Raw genomic sequence first — 9654 nt, 5'->3', positions numbered from 1 at the left:
AATTATATGGGCATAAAAACTGTTAACTGTATTGAACACTGTCTCTGAATTGTTATATATACATAACAGTTTTGCTGGAATGTAGCTTACTTCTAAGGAATCTTTCTCCCATAGTCTCCAATGTAATGGTGCTGAAATATGCAGAAATATACTTATTTTTTGGAAGCAATACTCTAATGGTTGCTATAAGTATCTAGACCTAGTAACATAGCAACTGGTGTGATCTGTAACTGCTGAAGGTAGCACTGAGTGTGAGTACTGCAACTCTACTCCTATTGAGTTCCTATTATTATTTTTTATTTACATAATGCTAACATATTCTGGATCCTTTACAGAGAATATACATCAATTACATCAGTCCCTAGCCTACAATCTTAGATCCCTATCATACCGTATTCATACACACTCAGAAACATCAACCTACTCCGCGTCATGAAGGAGATAATGATCAGGTCCTTCATTTTATGTTATCATTTATGTGAAGAGGCATTCAGGGATTCTCCCTTATGACACTGGGGTGGTTGGCATCTTTGCACACAAATTAACCTGATTTTTCTAAATGTATGTTATTTATTGTTCTGTGATGTTTTATTATCATGTTGTTATAGGGAGTATATAATGTAATGGTATGTATTGTTCTGGCGGAGTTGGTTAAAGGCGATTTGTGGGCCAAAAAAAAATCACAGTTCTTATCAATTAGTATATTTTTATATTCAAATTATGAGGTCTGGTCAAGTGAATAAAATACCTGTAATTTAGTTCCAATTTCCTAATATTGATTGGGAATAGAGTAGAAGATACTGTCTAATGCACATTCACGTCATTATCATGCATTGTAAGATTTTACTGCACAATTTATGAACAATGCATTGTAAGATTTTACTGAACAATTTCAGACACGTGTGGTTTCAGATGTACAGTATGCATGCATAGTGGTGTCATCAGTGACAACATGGGAGACCACACCCCTTACATCACTTAGACAATGTCTATGGAACTATACAAGATTTCTGGGATTACAAATGCTCTGGGTTGACATATCTGCAGTCTGTATAAAATGATCCATGGAGAATATATTTTTGTAGTTGCAACAAAGAGTGGTGATCAAAGCTTCTGAGTTGTCTTTCTTTCTTTAATGAACAAAATGCTGTAGTTTTAATATTTATTTTGGCTAAATATGTACTTACCAGAAAATAAGTGGAATGGATAAAAGAGTGGATAACAAACTTATTAGTTTCTGCCACATTATGTGAATTGTCCTTAAAGGAACAGTAACAGTAAAAATGAAAGAGCTTTCAAGTAATAAAAATATAATGCACTGTTGCCCTGCACTGGTAAAACTGGTGTGTTTGCTACAGTAACACTACTATAATTTATATAATAAGCTGCTGTGTAGCCCCGGGGGCAGCTATTCAAGCTGGAAAAAAGGAGAAAAGGCACAGGTTACATAGCAGATAACAGATAAGCTCTGTAGACAATAGTGTTACAATAGTGTTTTATCTGTTATCTGCTATGTGCCTGTGCCTTTTCTCCTTTGAATGGCTGCCTCCATGGCTACATAGCAGCTTATTTATATAAACTATAGTAGACTTTCTGAAGTAAACACACAACTTTTACCAGTGCAGGGCAGCAGCACATTATATTTTAGTTACTTTTATACACTTTCATTTTTTGGTGTTACTGTTCCTTTAAAATTACTATGAGAAATGGTATAGAATGATATAAGCAAAAACATTTCATTACTGTACTGTATGTTCAAAATCGTAGGCAAATCTGTATGTATAAAACGTAACCTTTGCTATAAGCATGAAGTATGATTAAAATTAGATGCAATTTGCATTTCCAATTTTCCATTTTTATCCTTTTCAAACTTGTTTACAGTGGTTAATTATCAGTTCAGCCCATATTGGCTAAAGTCATTCTTCACTTTAAGCACTCGTCTTGTCAGTATGTTGTATAACTACTGTAAATAGAACATTTTATTAAAAAATGTATCTTGTCAACAAAATGAACGTTGGAAAATGTAGGAATTAATAACAAAGGTACTAAAAAAAAGAGGGGTTTGTGTTCACCTTTTTCTCTTTTTTAATTCTTATTTATTTTATTTTCACACAAACACTATCAAACAAATTGCTCAGAAAAAGTTGTAGCATCCACAGAGCCTTAAAGTGGATCTTCTGTTTTAGAAGGTCATGGAGATATTTCAGATTTTTTCAGTATATTCATTATTTTGCACAAAAAGGAAGAGCATCCATCCCTGTGAAAACAAATAATAAAGCCTCTACTCTAAATAGTATTTATAACAAAGTAAATGTAAACGAATGACAAATTGAAGCCCCAAACAAATCAAAACCCGTACCAAATAAAATATAAAGGTCTGGGTGTGAACACCCCAGACCTAGCGCAGTTGTGAAAAAACTCTAGGGGGCCCCAATGGAAATTTGTAATTAATGCAGAATCAGAAAAAGCTCACCAGAGTCCACAGTTGGTCCGGGTGCTCAGGGCCCCGAACCCGTAGCTGAAGGGAGAAGTTATATCATATACAGTTGAGCATTCTATTGCCTCTAAATCCCATTTCCATCCCTCTTTATAGATAAATACCTTAGTCCACTCTTAAAGGTCAAGTGCAAATACAGTAGCAGTTATTGTAGGTTGTCTTAGATGGATTGAAATGCACACACAATGAATGTGTGGTACAACAATGAGGCAATTAGCCTTTATATATAGCCTTTATATGTGTGTTGTCCAACATACATAACATACAGTCATACAAATGTTTTGGTTTTCTGTAAAATTCTGAAACCATATCTACAGTTTTATTTGCAGATTTGCTTTGGCTTTTACTATAATAAGAAAATGAAATTAAGAGTTACCAGAGGATGATAAAATGCCTCATAGTGCACAAGTGGGCTCTCCTAGCCCAGAATTGACACAGGGAAAAATGCACAAACAAGAGAAGAGTAAAATGGAGCATGGAATGAAACTGTGAAAAGCTGGCTATGCACCTAAAGATCCTCTCCTTTGGCTAGGTTGAGTGAATATTTCCCCAATATGTCCACCTTGATCTGGATGATATGTGGCTGATCATTTGGCCTTCAGGTCAACAATGGAATCATAACAACTGCCAATGCAGGCTTTCGCAAATTGGCCTTTTTGACACACTGACTTGGTCCTTGCCCCCAATGGTAAATTAAAACCTGCACAACTGATATCTGCCTATTTTTGTTGGGCAGAGTCAAAGGTGGGCCACAAACACAGGCCAATAAGCTGCTGACTTGGTTCAGATGCTGCTGTTGGTAAATAACAGTGTTCTGTGCTGTTCACAAAAAAACTGGCATATGTCAGTGCAACATGGTAAGCCCTTGGGCACTTCATGTTAACATTAACCAAAAAGTAGATTCATTCTGAAGCTGACTATTTTACTTTTTGTTAGGCCCACCTAATATTTTTCTTTTTGGATGCCTGGTTGCTGGGAAAAGTGGGACCCTAACAACCAGAAAACAAAACATATAAGCGTTCAAAAAACTTACAAAAAATCCTCTCAATGATCTTAAAATAAAACTGTAAACATCCCACTAAAAGTTAATTTTAATATGGCCTTTAACTGCAAAGAGTTACACAATTTTATGCTGTGATATTTGTATTTATTATTTTAACATGATGTAAGTTAGAACAGTTTAAATTAATTCCCATTGACCTTTCTATATCAGGACAGACTACAACAATTAAAGTTTCCCTGTCCAAAATGAACAATGCAAGGGTATTTTTTCATTGAGGATTTGCATGATAATACAGTGATTATACGCACAGTATTTATTCCTTCAAAGAAACCCTGTTGTTTTTTCATGCATGCTGGGAAACAATAATCCATGTTGTTCACTAACTTTCCATGACTTCAAATGCCTCACTTCTACAGGACCTTGATAGGAAGACAAATAAACAGGTTACTGGCAATTTACAGTCTAAGAATATGCCAAATTATCCACGAAAATTCCACACTTTCCACAATTAAATATTTATTGTGAAGCGCTGCGTAATTTGCTGGTGCTATATAAATAATTATGATGATGATGATGATGAAAGGGTTGTTAGTGCTCAGCACTGCCTGTGGTGACTTCTTAGAGGAGCCCAACACATGGGCTATTTACTACCACAAGTGCAGTGTGCAAAGTGCAATTTTGACACTAATATGCATTTTTTTACCCATAATGTGCAAAGTTTGTGTCGACTTAATCTTGACCATGCATACAGCTGTATATGTAAATGATTCCTATTTGGTCCAATTGGTACATTTATCTGCTTTGATAAATGCATTCATTCTTTAAATATATTTCTGACAGTCAGGATACACATTGTAAAACTCAAACTGATGGCAATCCTTAGGGGATTCCCAGCTCACATAAATCAGCGTAACACTTGTTTTTATTTCCACTGATTAATTATGTTTACAAGCGTTACACGTACTTTTATTCATACATGATTCTTCAATCTGCCACTGGGTGGAGCACGCAAAAAAAAACCAACAGCAAAGAAAAGTTACTGCTAAAAAGTGAAACTATTTCTCTCTACATTTTTCATACTACCCCTAGATAAATGAATGATTGCTTCCACTCCTGATTTAAAATATCGAGGGCAACTGTCATTATTGCGAATCCACTGAACTGTACTGTATATTTAATAAATCTGCTTCATAAACTCTTTAGCCTTTTTTTTTTTTTTCAAAATAGCTCTTGCTCATTCTGGTGTGAATTAGCAATTAATCATCCTCAGGGATGCCTGAAACATGTCAGGCAACAGCAGGTGCTACCCATAATTATACCTTTTTTAATGTATACCAATACATATTACTTTTAACCATACCCAATCCTAGAGCTGTCAACCAATCCTATGTCATGAGGATGATAATGATCCAGTCCTGTTTTTTTAGCCCTGAATTCCTCCTCACACTGAATTATAACATTAAATAAGGCCTTAAAAAGGGGTTTATCTCCCTCATGACATGGAGTTGGTGACAGTTCTGCCCAGATCCGGTTGCTGTATTGTTCCCCAATACTGAGTCAGCAATTTGCAATGCCTAGTGCCGAAAGATAAAAAGTAAAGATGAGTTGTTTGCAGCTATTAAAGCTTATATATTGTTTTAAATATTTAAATAAATATATAAGATGCATATGTGTAACAAAATTATTAAACAACTACTATAATTTGGCTGCATGTTTATAGCAATGACAATTCCCCTTTAGATTAATGTCCCAGATAGATCTGTGCTTCCATGGGTGACTAATCGCTCCGAAATGCCTTTCCACAACACAAAGGCAATTGACAGTAGAAAGCCCTACACAACCCTTCAGCTTTTCCATACCTGCAGGTGGTATCTTGGGTGACGAAATTGCTCCGTGGGACATTAATAATAACTGAAGAAATTACTAGCAAGAGAATGAAAATGAGAGAGACCTAAATATTGTGTTTATCGATAGTTTTGGATTTTAGAATCTACTGCACTACTGCTGAAGAACAATAATTCTGGCACTGTCAATATGGCAACATGCTGTGTGGTAGATAAAAGAACCAGTGGCACTAAAAGTTTAAAAGGGGCACCATCTTTGACTTCCCAATAATTTTAGGGAGCCATTTCCATTTCAAATTAGCTCTCTGCCAGACATTAACTAATCACTTTACACAATCAATCCTGCAATAGGATAAGGTGAAGGTATATATCAGTGCTATCCTTAACTAAATACATGTAAAATGTTGTATACCTGTATGGATTTCCTGTAGATAGATGGATCAAGATATAAATAATTTTAGAGAGGACTAGCACTACTTATTTTGAGTGAATAAAGTGACTTATTCGTTATTACAGAGTGTTGACAATTTGATGACATAGCAAGGTGGTCAGAGGAATGTGGGGACAATTATGAAGAATTATTAGGTACTTTTTTATTACTCACCCACTGCATTCACACAAGCACGTTTTCTAAAAAGTATTGCAACTTGCTTTCCACACCCTTTCCAAAATCCTGTACTTTTTAGGATGTTAAAGGTAAAATTAAATCACCATACGTCATCTACGTACTACCAATGGGTGGGTTCCTTAAAGAGGTCATTTTGCACGTGTATTTGCTTTTTTCAGTATATATTTTTATACCTACTTACAGTGGAGGAAATAATTATTTGACCCCTCACTGATTTTGTAAGTTTGTCCAATGACAAAGAAATGAAAAGTCTCAGAACAGTATCATTTCAATGGTAGGTTTATTTTAACAGTGGCAGATAGCACATCAAAAGGAAAATCGAAAAAATAACTTTAAATAAAAGATAGTAACTGATTTGCATTTCATTGAGTGAAATAAGTTTTTGAACCCCTACCAACCATTAAGAGTTCTGGCTCCCACAGAGTGGTTAGACACTTCTACTCAATTAGTCAACCTCATTAAGGACACCTGTCTTAACTAGTCACCTGTATAAAAGACACCTGTCCACAGAATCAATCAATCAAGCAGACTCCAAACACTCCAACATGGGAAAGACCAAAGAGCTGTCCAAGGATGTCAGAGACAAAATTGTAGACCTGCACAAGGCTGGAATGGGCTACAAAACCATTAGCAAGAAGCTGGGAGAGAAGGTGACAACTGTTGGTGCGATTGTTCGAAAATGGAAGGAGCACAAAATGACCATCAATCGACCTCGCTCTGGGGCTCCACGCAAGATCTCACCTCGTGGGGTGTCAATGATTTTGAGAAAGGTGAAAAAGCATCCTAGAACTACACGGGAGGAGTTAGTTAATGACCTCAAATTAGCAGGGACCACAGTCACCAAGAAAATCATTGGAAACACATTACACCGCAATGGATTAAAATCCTGCAGGGCTCGCAAGGTCCCCCTGCTCAAGAAGGCACATGTGCAGGCCCGTCTGAAGTTTGCCAATGAACACCTGAATGATTCTGTGAGTGACTGGGAGAAGGTGCTGTGGTCTGATGAGACCAAAATAGAGCTCTTTGGCATTAACTCAACTCGCTGTGTTTGGAGGAAGAAAAATGCTGCCTATGACCCCCAAAACACTGTCCCCACCGTCAAGCATGGGGGTGGAAACATTTTGCTTTGGGGGTGTTTTTCTGCTAAGGGCACAGGACAACTTATTTGCATTAACGGGAAAATGGACGGAGCCATGTATCGTGAAATCCTGAACGACAACCTCCTTCCCTCTGCCAGGAAACTGAAAATGGGTCGTGGATGGGTGTTCCAGCACGACAATGACCCAAAACATACAGCAAAGGCAACAAAGGAGTGGCTCAAGAAGAAGCACATTAAGGTCATGGAGTGGCCTAGTCAGTCTCCGGACCTTAATCCAATAGAAAACCTATGGAGGGAGCTCAAGCTCAGAGTTGCACAGAGACAGCCTCGAAACCTTAGGGATTTAGAGATGATCTGCAAAGAGGAGTGGACCAACATTCCTCCTAAAATGTGCGCAAACTTGGTCATCAATTACAAGAAACGTTTGGCCTCTGTGCTTGCAAACAAGGGTTTTTTCACTAAGTATTAAGTCTTTTTTTGTTAGAGGGTTCAAAAACTTATTTCACTCAATGAAATGCAAATCAGTTGCTATCTTTTATTTAAAGTTATTTTTTCGATTTTCCTTTTGATGTGCTATCTGCCACTGTTAAAATAAACCTACCATTGAAATGATACTGTTCTGAGACTTTTCATTTCTTTGTCATTGGACAAACTTACAAAATCAGTGAGGGGTCAAATAATTATTTCCTCCACTGTATATAGTTCTTTATGGTATTTTAAGTTTTTGCTTCCCTTTCTACCAAAAACAATGCAAAGACTAGGCTCTCTGACCCTCTAGATTTGGCACAGCTATGGGGTCTGTCTACAGGACCACCTGATATGTTATCATTGCTGCAGGCATCACAGACACTGGTATTTAAATCTGCTGCCTCATGATGCATTGAGAAGGGACTCAAGTAAATATACTGCCCAGGGACACATTTTGTCTTATACCCTGAGAAATGGGAATAATGGTAAGATTTATGAAGGATCAAACTGGGAAACCAGAAGGAATCCCCAGAAGCTTGATTTTTTTTCTAGATTTATGGAAACTTTCCTGACTGTCAGGAAAATTTCCTTGGAATTAATGATTCAGACACTTGCTATAAAATACACATTGCTAAGCCTATTGGTAAATAGTGATAAATGGGGCTGTATTTTTAGTAACATGTTTAGTAAGGTGTCTAAGTTCTATTTATGTATTAATTTTAAAATTTCTTTAGCTCCATGCTGAGTTTCTTACATACGCAAAAAGCTAAAGTGGTATGAACAGAATATCAGCTTAGATGCCCTGTCTGAGGATAGTTAGTGTTAAAATACATCTTAAAATGTAATATTCTTCTTAAACCAGTTAGCCTTTCTATATTCAATAACAAAATACAACTGTGTATGTATGTATAACTTTATTTATAAAGTGCTACTTATGTACGCAGCGCTGTAGAATAGATTAATACAAACAGGGGGTTATTAAGATAATAATAGATAAATACAGAATATATCAATAAATACAAGGTACAGTTGCAATAAGTTAAGAGTCAAAGACACAAGAGGATGGAGGTCCCTGTCCCGTAGAGCTTACAATATATAACTATGATGCCATTGTTTATTAATACAGATTCTTATGATGACACCAAAAATCAATATTTCTAAATGTTTTCTGTGTCTAAATATATACCACAGAAGATGAGTATCGAACCATTCCACCCATTGTACTTTCCCACATAGCTTTGAAGGTAACTGTGCATTCTGGACTGTGAAAAAGTTGTCATATATCCATAACATCCTGCTGGTGCCTTTGAAGTCAGATTAGTTAAATGTAATAAAGCTCTGAGAGAGCCATTTAATCAGCAAGATTTATTTCTCATGTGCCATATTGTAACTATTTACACCTCCTTTACTACTTTACTGATGCCTGCAAGCAAAAGGTCTGTCACTAAAATTTAACAGAATAATATTGCAATCTTAAATGTATTGTTCTTTTACTGCTAAATCTAAAGACTTCAGCAGAGCTCCTCATGTACCAAAAGACAGTGGTGTTATTTGCCCCTCAGATACACACAAATGCTATCATCGCTTGTAGTCATTTTGATTTATGACAAGTTGTAAAGAAACCTTACATTTAAATGGACATTACCATTGGAATAGAATATAATGGATCAGTTTAGAAGAAATGAACTTTGGGTATGATGTAGAAAATGGTACAGGTATGGGATCCTGCATTCAGAAACCCGATATCCAGAAAGCTCTAAATTACAGGAAGTTTATCTTTCATAGCCTCTAATTTAATGAATTAATTTACATTTTAAAAAATGATTTCCTTTTTCTCTGTAATAATAAAACAGTACCTTGTACTTGATCCCAACTAAGGTATAATTAATCCTTATTGTAGGTAAAACAATCCTATTGGGCTTATTTCAAGTTTAAATTATTTTTTTAGCAGATTAAGTTATGGTGATCCAAATTATGCAAAGATTACCTCGAGTCTTAAGAATGATATATAATAGGTCCCATACCTGTACTACTGTTTTTTTGTTGTTATTTTTGTTCCTTGGTTTCTTTAATTAACTAATAATTAGTTAATTAGTTAACTGTTTTATGTTTTCT

Source organism: Xenopus tropicalis, chromosome 6, assembly GCF_000004195.4.
Source record: "Xenopus tropicalis strain Nigerian chromosome 6, UCB_Xtro_10.0, whole genome shotgun sequence".
Taxonomy (NCBI): Eukaryota; Metazoa; Chordata; class Amphibia; order Anura; family Pipidae; genus Xenopus; species Xenopus tropicalis.
This window is presented reverse-complemented; position numbering follows the sequence as displayed.